Below are 12,225 nucleotides of genomic sequence, written 5' to 3' on the forward strand. Positions count from 1 at the left end.
TGCTGAAATCACACTTCACGGAGGCTCTTTCTGGGACGGAGGTCTAACCACCTTCTAAGCATAAGGATGTGAAAAAGCATAAGGAGAAATGGAATCTTTCAGTTCCGACATCCCCGTCCTCCTCAGAACCAAGTCGACACCGGGTTTCTCCCACACCGCCAGTGCAGACAGCTTTGGTGCCAGGGTCCCTGTCTTCTCCCTCGGTGCAGTCCTTGATTCTGACTCAGACTTCTATCACTGTACCAGCTTCAGCACCATCCCCCTTGGTGCAGACCTTATTTATGACACAGGCTCCGACCACTGTACCTGCATCGGCACCATCCCTGGCCACGGTGCTAATGTCTTACACGGCTCCACTGATATTGACACCTTCGGTTCTGAAGATCGAGCACCTTCCCAAAACCAGGTATTCTCCCTCTTATGACCCCTTTTTGGGACAACAATTTAGTCCATTTCTTGAGAGACTGGAATCTCCATCGGCAGCTTCCTTCAGATCCACCGGGAGTCTTTCAGAACAAGATGTAGTGAGGGTTGTGGACCAGCTTTTGGCATACATTTTTTTCTGGCATACTGCAAAATGTTGTCCTACTCCTCCCAAAATTTGCATATGTTATTTTTGGAATGCAGATGTAGAATACTCAATCAGTAGTAGTTAAAGATTGTGCTTAAAGTGACGAAACAAACTTTTATTTTTACATAAAAAAAATGTTTGTGGCAGTTATTTATATTAGGACACACCAAGGATGTGCAGTAACAAGCACAGTTCCCTGGTGTGATGTGCCCTGACATTAAAATGTTGGACCTCTTATTTTTCAAGAAATTATTTTTTGAATTTTTTTATGAAGATGAGACTTATGCCTCCCCCTCCCCAAAAGGGGCTGCAAGGCACTTGAAAATGTGTAAAGCAGGGGGTGCAGGAGGTGACAACCCTCTTGCTGGATATGTGTGGGCATCTTTCATTGACATTGTCAGTAATGGCGATTAAAATGCAATTTTTTATAGTCATCTTTTTTAGTGTTCAGAAAGTACAGAATTAAAACAAAAGAATGCCAACCCCTTACTGTCAGTACCATCATGATGTTAGTCAAGTTGGCACCATCTGTACCTGTGCGAAGTACGATGGTGCATCCAAAAATATAGAGTCGCTGTGTTCACATGCGTCCTTGTGCATGATAACTCTGTTTTACATAAAAATAAAAGTATGTTTCAATTTAGTTTTTTTTAGAAATTTAATTTTTAAAAAAGCTTCCAAACATGGAAGCATACACTTGTCAGGCTGTATTTATGGCCTTAGTATTAGTATGCCGACAGGCAGGGTGTACATCACTGCGGAGGCCACGTCTAATAGAATAATTAGCGACATTAAATGTCATTGAAAAAAAATTTTTAATTGCCATTCTGTTAAATCAACAGTTTGACAAAAAAGTTGACTTTATAAAGTTTGCCAAACTACTAATTTCACAGTCATGATCTTTAACCAGAAATGTTGCAGCCATGCCAGATAAACAGCCTCACTTAACTTTCAGCTTCTATTTCCAGAATCAGGGACACAAGGTAAATACTGGTAGTACTATAAACGTGGTAAACTGCAGAATAAAAGGCTGTGACCTTTGTAAGATGCATTTTCTAAAGGAAAATTACTTCTTAAAGATCATGTTTAAAGTGAGGCAACAAATTTATATTTTTACATAAAAAGTGTTTGCATGCATCTAGTGTCCCTGTGCATACAAACGTTATTTTAAGTAAAAATAAAAGTTAGTTTCAATCTAATTTTATAGACATTTAACTTAAAAAGCTTCAGAACATGGAAGTGTATGGTGTTTCTGCTGTATTTATGGCATCAGTATTAATATGTCAACAGGTGGCACGTTCGGCACAATGGGGGTCAGGTTTATTTAGAATAGATTAGTGAGATTAAATCCCATGTACACCCTTTTTTCCCATATTTTACCTGTGGGGGTCGAGGTATTACTTCAACAGTGACAATCATCTAGAACCAAAGTTCACACTGCCAGATGGCTAGCCATGCTGCAGCTGTTCTTCTGTACCACACACACTGAAACACACAGTCAACACCTATGGACAATTTGGTGTCCAGTCCATTTACTGTATGTCTTTGGAATGTGTCAATCTGTCATTGTCCATGTTGGTGTGAATGACCTGAGACGTACTTCCGTGGACTCCATGAAAAGAGACATGGAGGAGCTGTCCGCTCTTGTAGCCCAGGCAGGTATGACCTTAGCCCTGAGTAGCATCCTGGCATCACCCAGAATGATACCACAGTACAAGGACAAAATGATTGACTTCAACAATTGGCTAAGCTTATGGTGTCATTCTAAGGGGATCCAGTATCTGTCTGCCTGGGATGACATGATAGACAAACCACGATGCTTTGCCAGAGATGGCCTGCACCTGTCACCCTTGGGATTCCGGATACTGGCTAAGGCTCTTGCCACCCCTATAGCGCCTTTTTTAAGCAAGGTTCAAATGACAAATTCACCACAGTAACAAGTACAAGGAAGCAAAATCTGAGGGTAATGCTGCTTAATGCTAGAAGTCTAAACCTCAAAATGCACTCACTCGAGGCATTCCTTAAAATGGAGAACATCGACATCTGTGCAGTGACAGAGACCTGGTTCAAAGCTCCAGACAGCACCCCTGCATTACCAGGCTATAATTTATACCACCAGGACCGAAACACTAAAGGCGGAGGCGTGTCCATATTCATTAAGGATATCCACACCTCCAGGCTAGTTGCTCAGCATAATGCATCCAAGTTTATCCAAGTGCAACTAACTCTGGGCAAGACCGCAATCCAAATTGTAGCGTGCTACAGATCCCCACCATGCCCCAGGATTCCCACTCCTCATTTCTTGATACACTGGAAAATATTAGGGTACAACCTAACACCCTAATAATGGGCGATTTCAACTACCCCACCATTAACTGGGAAAACTATTCATGTACCAACTCTTGTACTCAACGTTTTCTGGAATTCATAAATTCCAACGCCTTGGATCAGCTTATCCACACCTCCACCAGGGGCAGCAGTAACCTAGACCTGGTCATTACCAACATGGGCAACCGGTGTTCCACACCAGAGATCAGTTCCTCGTTGGTCAGATTCGACCACAAGCTAATCACCCTAGACATCCACATCCCACCCCCACCCCCCATTAGAGAAACCACCATAAAAAATTTCTCCAAAGCCAACTTCATGCTTCTTAAGACAGAAGTGGCAAACTTCACGACACCCATGCTGACGGACAATAGAGGTATGACTGCTGAATCCTATACAAGTGCACTTTATAAGCACTTACACGAGTGCATGGATCGTGCTAGCCCTAACAGAACCAAGATGCTATCCTCCAAAAAAAGGAAGCCAATCTGGTGGTCCTCTGCCATAAACAAACTCTACAACAGAAGAAAGAAACTGTTGCAAAAAAGAGTAAAGTCCAATGATTGGAGGAACTCCGTGGTCAGCCTCAGTAAGAAGCTGAGATCCCTCATAAAATCCTCCAAAGCTAGTTACGAAAACAAAATTGCCACTGATTCTAAAGACAGTCACAAAGCATTCTATAGCTATGTCAAGAATCTCAATGGCAACACTCAGATCTGCTCTGAGTTACAGCACAATGGCACTAAATATACAGAACCAACTGATATTGCCAACATCCTGGCAGATAGGTTCAGTGCTAACTTTACCCCTCTCTCACCCCCTAAAGGGCCCATCTCTATACTGGAAGAATGCAAAGTTCCTGTAATCACGGCTACACAGGTAAAAAACACACTCTCCAAAGCCAAGAACACAGCATCCATGGGACCTAACAACATCCCAAGCTGCGTTCTACACGAACTACAGAACAAACTGGCACCCCACCTAAGTACTATGTTCAATCATAGCCTCACCTCAGGCTTTGTGCCCACTGAGTGACGCACAGCAACGGTTATCCCACTCCACAAAGGGGAAGCCACCATCGACCCTGGGAACTACCACCCCATCAGCCTGATGAGCCTGGTCTGCAAGGCTGTGGAACATATCATCATGGAACTTATAAACAATGACATTGGTAATCTCCAAACTCTGGACCCTACCCAGTTTGGGTTTGTAAAAGGCAGATCATGTCTCCTAAACCTGATAGATGTCTTTGAAGCGGTCACCAAAGCCGTAGATGAGGGTAAAGTGGTTCACACAGCCTATCTAGATTTCGCCAAGGCTTTCGACACCATCCCCCACTTAGGAATTATAGATAAACTCACTAAACTAGGTATAAATCCCTATGTCACAAGATGGGTTGCCAATTAGCTCACTGACAGAACTCACACTGTGAAAGTAGCAGACTCTAAATCCAACTTCAGACCAGTGACAAGTGGAGTACCACAGGGTTCAGTCCTGGGTCCTCTCCTGTTTGGTATCTACTTCTCTGAAGTACAGGCTAACACAGAAGGTCCTTGGTTAACAAAGTTCACAGATTACTGCAAACTAGGAGCCATAATCAAAACTCCTAACGATGTGGACATCCTACAAAAGAGCCTTACTGAGACAGATACCTGGTGTCAAAGCCATGACCTCAAGCTTAATGCCAAAAAGTGCATTGTCATCCCTTTGGGTAAAAACTCTGTACCCATGAACTACCACACAGGCGCGATAGTCTACTTAACACCAAAAGTGTGATGAGACCTTGGGACACAGGTGGACAGTAGTCTCTCCTTTGATAATCACATTGCCACAGTAGTCAGGAAATCCTTCTGCATGGCACACCTCATCACAAAAGGTTTCTCATCCAGGAAAAAAGAGGTAATTGTTCCCCTCTACTCATCACTCATTAGACCCATTATAGAGTACAACGCCCCTTTTGGTATGTACCTCACAAGACATCTGCAAAACTGGAAAGGCCACAGAAATACCTCACAAAGAGGATTACCGGCCTGAAACAGATGCCCTACCCAGACCGTCTCAAAAAATTCCAACTTTACTCTGTCACATATCGCCTACTCAGAGGCAATCTCTGCCTAACATACAAAGCTATGTCAAACCCAGAGCTGTTGGACATGCTCCACTTAAAGAAATCCCAATCCCTCCGAGCTACACACTCTAGGGACCTAAACCTTGTCACCACAATAAATAGAACATGCTGGAGGAATAGATTCCTGTCCCACAGACTTTCCATACAATGGAACAAACTACCTCTCTATATCAAACAAAGCTCCTCATTAGTACTCTTCAAGAAAAATCTTGATGATTGGATGGGAGATAGGAAATTCACCCCGGGGATCCCTTCTGTGGCTCTGCTTGACAGGGGCACAGGAAAATAATTTTCTTGGGTGGCAAAAGCCAGGGTACCGTTTGGCTAAGCTTATATAGGCCCTAGGGCCAATAGCCTAGTACCTACCTATGAACCTATGTGGGAGGAAACCAGGGCTCCCCGAGGAAAGTCATTGCGAACACAGGGAGGACATAGGTTTGCCGCCTTTCCAAATGTGGGACATTTTTTCTAGGAAGGTGAGATTTTGCAGAACAAACCAAGACCCATGCCCAGTACAATGGGCAGAACTTCACTTTCTTCCAAAATAAAGTCTTATTCTTGTAGCATTTGATTTGATTATGCAGTTTCATAACATTTACCATTTACGTGTTTCAGATACAAAATAATTGTTTTATACAACTATTAGGACATTTGCCATTTTTATCCCCCCCCAGGACATAACCACCCAAATAGGGGCCATCCTGCACAAAGAAGGACAGGTGAGTTAACCCACGGTGCATACTTTTCAACTTCTTAACACAAGAAATTTGGACAAAACCTAAAATAATGGGGGGTCAAAGGCCCAAAAACAGGGACGAATTTTATTAAATGTTGATCGTATAAACTTAGAAAACTGCTAGAATAACAGGATTTGTGTTAGCATGCATTTTCTGAGGTCTGAACCTCAAATATATGTCATTATTTAGTGGCTTCAGTTCTCCGTGATTTGCCAGAAAACCACAGACTTTATTAGGAGCAGACCAAATATCAGAGGCAAAAATCTGAGGTATACCGAAAGCATACACACTCCGCATAGAAGGCAGGCACCTCAGGTGACAATCGTACCCGAGAAATGAGAACTTCCTGCTGTGAAGCGACAACGGTATCAGCTTCCCCAATGAGCGAGATTAAATATCTGCGTGGAAATATATTTAATTGCCATCTTGTTAAATTAACAGTTGGCAAACAACTTTAAAATATGTATTTGTCAAACTGTTAATTCAACGGGATGCAATTAAATATTTTTTTCATAGATATTTAATCTCGCTAATAGAACTGGCCCCCGTGGTGGCCTGTTGTCTTCTGGAGCTTTTTTAAAAGTTAGATTTTCTTAAAAAAAAAAAAAAAAAAAAAAAGACTAGATTTAAGCAGCCTTTTATTTGTGCACAACTTTTTATGTAAAAATAAAAGTTACTTTAAACACGATATTAAAATGGCAGAAACATGTCTTATTACAGACACTGGAGTTTAGAGCTGCAGCTCCATTAACCCAACCCCGATAAAAATTTTCACATTCTCATAAACATACCAATCCCCTTTCTTAATCGGCAAAACATAAATGGCTGTATCAGTTATTCCTCCGTCCACCCAACATATTCCTAATCTATATTTACTGTTTATACCGTAATGAAAGACACGTGGTTTGTTGTAGCTTGTACTTTGCTGAACAGAGGTACAACAAACCTTGATGCTAGTAGAGTTCTGGCGAATTTGAAATAGCACTTCATAGTTGGGTGCCCGTTAATATTCACACATAAAACACATTTGTGAGTATTTGGAATTTCTCTTTCAAAACTCTCCAGTGACAACATTTATTCCGTACTTGCTGCACTTTTTCTACAGTGATCATGAGACAGCACGTTTAAAAATATGCATGTTACATGTTTTTTACTGAACGGGGCCGTGTTTCACTGGGGATTTTCTTCAGCTTTTCCCGGAACTAACCAGTATGCTTCAAGTGACGCTGTGAAAGTACTGTACGGGTACCCTTTGCTCTTGAAATTGACGCTGTTTGAGTAAAGGTGCTGCGTTTATAACCTAGTGGTTTAAGCTACCAGCGACGTTCTTGCCCCTGTTATACCTTGTAAAAAATTATGTTGTGATAAATCCTGGGACACCGATCGGGGGCTCTAAACAAGCAAACGTGAGTAACTTAAAACGTGTCTTAAACAGTTTTTGGCGGATAGGTTGTGAAGGGGAGTTTACTCCCCTCCTCCCGGAAAGCTGGCTCTTATGTAGTTTGGGAATATTTCGGAACAGTTTCATAAAGGCGCAGTAAGTAAACTTATTAGAAAGAAACAGGGTATCGGACACAGTCCGCTGAGTGGCATTGGCTGTTAATTCGTCTTCTTGGCGTGTGTTGTAGGGATAAGTTTTTTTCTTCTCTATGTATTTATTTATGTATTGGGGGTGTCTGTAGCTTTTAGTTTGTTAGCTTCCTGATCAGCAACCTTTTTAAATGGTACTTCCGACTTTAATCGTATTCAAAGTAAAGGACTTGAAATAACACTTCATTTTAAGTAAAGTAATAGTTGCAATGATTGCCATTGCTCGTTCACTGAAATCCCCCAGTTTTTTTCTTCTCCTCTCAAGAAGAGTCTGATTTTTTAAGGAGTCGGAACATCATTTTGAATTAAAAGTAAAGTTTGTCCATGAAGTAAAGAGCTAGCCTCCACAGACCTCATTTTCATTGTGGTTTAAACGAAGTGGCATAACTCTTTCCAGAGCTTTCATTCTGTGATTGAGTAAATTTGTAAGATTGTTTTTAAGTTTTGTATGCTTCAGAAGAAATTTGACTGTATTATTTTGGGCTTGTTTGCGTCACATGTGTGGCACGTGTGGACTGGAATTAAACAGCAACTTGAGGGAGCTGTCCACTTGGTGTCAGAGCTGGAACAGAGTTGGTGCTAGCAAGCATAACTTTGTCTTGTTGCCACTCAGATGCTACAGAGTATGAGGGGGAGCTGTGAGTCACTTCCATCACAGACCTGTCTTCTTAACATCACTTGGGATCCTAGTCATACCCAAGGTTCAATTATCATCTCTCTCGATTTTTTAATAGCCCTTTATTAGAAACTTGACTTTCCAGTGCATGGGAAAACTGTACTTTCACTGAGGCTCAGAAAGCTATTTGGCTTGTATCACAAAAAACGACAGATGCACATTTGTCAGCTACTTAGAATGCAGTTGTTTTATTGTGGATGGATGTTTTGAAGCTGGCAACAGTCTTAATTTAGAGTAGAATATTTAAAGTGAGCAAATTAATGAGTCTATGCTCCCAGACTGAAAAAAGCCATCTAGTCTTCATTTATCCTTGATGTTTGGGACTCTGTTCCGACTGTCGGAACCAGTTTGGCTGCTATAATAACAGCTCGCGAGAGCCAAAAACTCTTGAGCTAAGTCTCTACCCAGAATACCCCCTTTGCCGCTCTTCTACATAAGACGTGTCAGCCAGATTCTCTCATCAGCTAAGTGCATTTTCATGGTTTTTCTCTCGAATCCTGTTTAACTGTTTATAAATCTTTATGTACATGTTTTTCTACCCAGTTTAGCCTTAAGTTTGCATCTACTGTCTCTTCCCCCTTTACACTTCAGTGTTCTTCCCTACCATTGTTGGTAGTTTTTCCTCTTCTAGAAAGATTTCCTCTCTGCTCTTTTTCTGCGAGTGAGTGTGCTGCTATTATCTTATGGTATCTGTTTATACCATTGTTGGTAGTTCTTTTCTTTTTCCCTACCTCTTGGTAGTTCTGGCCTACCATTGCTGGTAGCCATTTCCCTTCTAGTGTGTGTGTGTTTCTGCAAGTTGATGTTTTTCTTTAATCACTATAGCAGGTAAATGTAGAAGAATAGCTGGTTTCAAACAATGTCAAGATTGTGATAGAAAAATGTCCAACTCTGATGGGCATTCTTCTTGTGTTTACTGCTTAGGCCCAGCGCATTTACAGGAGGATTGTGTTATTTGTCAAGCTTTCAGTCACTGGGCCCTTGTAGAAAGAAAAAATAAACTGAATTTGAAAGGTCTGATTAAAACTTCCCTTGAGGAGGCTTTGTCTAGTCAATCCAAATCTGATGCATCTTCACCTTTTTCCTCTAAATCTGGACATGGACAGAAGAAGAGTCACTTGGTGCCGGCATCCCTTTTTCTCCGCCAGCCAAGAAAAACAAGTTTCTGGTTCCCACACTTCCTGTGGAACCAAAGTTGAAAGTCAAGAACCTACAAAACTGACTTCTTTGGCACCGTCTGTGGTGGCTACTTCTGTGCCGCAGGTGTCAGCACCGGCCATCACATTACCGACTGTTCAAGCTCCTCCATCGGTACCAGTTCCCCCTGTAGCACTGTCCAAAATTGTGCAACTGATATCTCCCCAGGTGCCACCAATAACTTCACAACTAGATTTTATTACACTTCCCAGGACAAGATATCTCCCCCCCCCCTTAATTGAGCCTTTCGTAGGAGAACTTCCAAGCCCCTTTCTAGAGAGACCAGAACCTCGCTCAGTTTTTTCTGTCCATTCCTTGCCCCTTTCTAGAGATCGGAACCTCACTCGGCTATTTCTGTTTTTTCCTCCAGGAGTCTGACAGAAGTGAAAATGTCATGAGGTTGGTGGATCAGCTGGTTGTGGCCAGGAGTCTTGCAGTCTTTTCTTAGGTTTCACTCCCATCTGGAGTTGGGGCTTTCTCCAAGGATGCCACCGAACTTTCCTCCTCTAACCTTCTCTGAGGGTTTAGAGATTACGACCGATTTCTCTGTATCCAGCTGCTCCAGTGCCCACAGCCTTTACACCTTCATTTCCAGAATCTGCCTTGAGTTCCTCGGCTCCATCTGAGCCGATGGACTCCCATGGTTGTAGCTCCACTGCCAGATCCAAGGGGCTTGGATTGGCTCCTGTTTTTTATTCGGAGCCACCCTCGACTCTTGGGGGTAATTTCATCCGAGCGGGTGAGACCACTGTTACAAGGTTTTACTTCTTGGTTCTGTGCTCCCATCCCTCTTCGTGGGGGACCTGCCTTCCAAGTAATGGAGAGGGCATTGGCCTCTGAGATTCTCAGCTGGTCCCTTCCCTATGTGAGTATTATCCTGGGACCCCTTCTCGTCCAGAACTTCCACCAACCTCCATGCCTGGGCAGCGAGCACCAAAGCTGCAGGGCACCTGTGCGCAGGGCCCCTCTTCTGAGTCCTCCACAGAACTTGAGGTGCCCTGGAAGAAGACATGTAAGATGAAATACTTAGATTCTCCAGAAGAATTTGTCAGAGGACTCTGACTTCGATGATGAGGAGGGTTCCCCTCGGTCATCCCATGAAGATGTCTCCTTTGGACATTCTAGAAATCTTGAAACAGAGGGGTGACTGATAGCCCAAAGACCCTACCTCAGAGGAGTTGGTGTACCTGCAAGCTTTTGGTTCATGCCCATCTACCTCTTGGGTGACCCCACGTGTTGCTGATCTTATTAAATTGATCTCACAGTGGGTTTGGAAGGCCCCTGACTCTGTAGAGCCAATCCCCAGGAGACCTGGCAAAATTCTCACAGCGCCTTAGGACCATCAGTTTTCAACTAAGGGATTAGCAGTAGAGGCCATGGTGGTTGCCGCAGCCACCTAGAAGGAACTTGCAGAAGAGAGTTCCAGTGTTCATCCCATACCCGAGAGTCCAGGGAGATGGACAGATTCGGAAAGCAGGTGTATGTATCATCAACCTTCACTTTAAGGTCCTTGAATTTTATGGCACACTTGACTAGACTCCAAAGGGATCTGATCAAAGAGTTGTCAGATACGCTTGCCGGAGCGGTGTCTGAAGAAGTTCAAGATAAAGTGGCCTCCCAGCTGGCTACCCTGGAGTCCATTTCCAACTCATCCATGAGGCTTATTGTTCATGCAGCCAAAGGGACGACTAGGACAGCAGGTTCCAGTGTTGCCATAAGGAAGCATGCCTTGATGCTCTTGTGTGAGTTTGCGGAGCCATTTAAGTCTTCATTTGTCAGTACTGCTTTTGACAGAGCATCATTGTTTGGCCCCAAAGTCAGAGAAACCTTAGCCAGGTGTGAGAAAGATGGAAAGACCCTGTCAGCAGCGGGCATACGTTTTTTGGATCCCCAACTCTCCTATTCCAGGAACCAGAGGAGTGGGAAGATGTGGTTCAAAAAATCCCAAGAGCCTTTTCAGGATACATGTGGCAGTGGCTCCCCTCGGGGGCAGAGGTGGGAGCTCTAATGGAAGATGCTAACCCCGTGGCAGAGGTGGCCTGCAAAATCAGGGTTCCAGAGATTCTTTCCCAGGGAAGTCCTACCAGCGCTCCTAAAAGGAGGCCAGATTGCTTACCTCTGGTGGCAGTCGGAGGAAGGTTATCATTGCACTCGAGCCTGGTGACAAATGACCACAGATACTTGGGTGCAAAGGATCATTGCCATAGGATACTGCATCCCCTTCGTTCTCATTCCAAGATCAGGAAGAAGAATCCCCAGTGTTCCACCCAGTCAGAGGGATCAGGCAGTTCTGGAAATTCAAAAGCTGGTAGAAAAAAAAGTCATCCAAGAAATCTGACCAGATAGAATCTGGATTTTACCGTTCTTTTTGGTGCCAAAAAAGACAGGGGACTTGAGACCAATTTTAGATCCCAGCTTTCTAAACAAGTTTGTTCAAGCAAAAGTTTGGATGGTTAAGGTTTAGTCTGTCCTACCTTTCTTAGAGGAAGATGATTGGATGTTCTTCATAGACCTTCAGGATGTGTATTGCCACATAAAATGGACAAGTGCTCCAGAAGGTTCTTCCTCTTTTGGCTAGTTGCTGGTCACTTTCAGTTTAGAGTGCTGCCCTTTGGCTTCACCACAGCCCCCAGGGTGTTCGCCAAGTGTTTGGCAGCAGTAACAGCTCACTTGAGACTGCACAGATTCTGAGTGTTTCCATATTTAGACTGGCTTGTCACCACTCCTACTAGGCATCTACTACGTTAAGCAACAGACGTTACATCTTTTTGCTCATCTAGGCATTACAGTGAATCAGACAAAATCCCAACTAAGCCAGACTCTAGATTTGGAGTTTATAGGAGCCCGCCTGAATACCAGCACTTGTACATCTTCCCTTCCTGTACACGGACTGCAGAAGATAAGGTCCCAAGTGCAAGCTATTTTCTCCAACAAGGTACTTGCATTATCAGTTCTACAAGCTCTAGAGTCCATGGCAGCAGCCATCACCCTAGTTCCA

General features: G+C 43.3%; 1 protein-coding gene across 3 annotated transcripts in view; it reads left to right on the top strand.

Annotated features, from left to right (window-relative positions):
- Positions 1-6,721: 6,721 nt before the first annotated feature.
- LOC122815251 (BH3-interacting domain death agonist-like) overlaps positions 6,722-12,225 on the top strand; it is a 450,925-nt gene continuing 445,421 nt past the window's right edge. The window contains exon 1 of one of the 3 annotated variants that reach the window (XM_044087596.1): positions 6,722-6,793. The gene's annotated coding sequence lies outside the window, so the exon portion shown is untranslated. Of the gene's footprint in view, positions 6,794-6,895; positions 7,171-12,225 lie in introns of those variants that run through there. The other 2 variants (XM_044087595.1, XM_044087594.1) reach the window with 2 other exon arrangements.

Source organism: Protopterus annectens, chromosome 11.part0 (genome assembly GCF_019279795.1).
Source record: "Protopterus annectens isolate FY-2018-M chromosome 11.part0, PAN1.0, whole genome shotgun sequence".
NCBI classification, from domain to species: Eukaryota; Metazoa; Chordata; order Ceratodontiformes; family Protopteridae; genus Protopterus; species Protopterus annectens.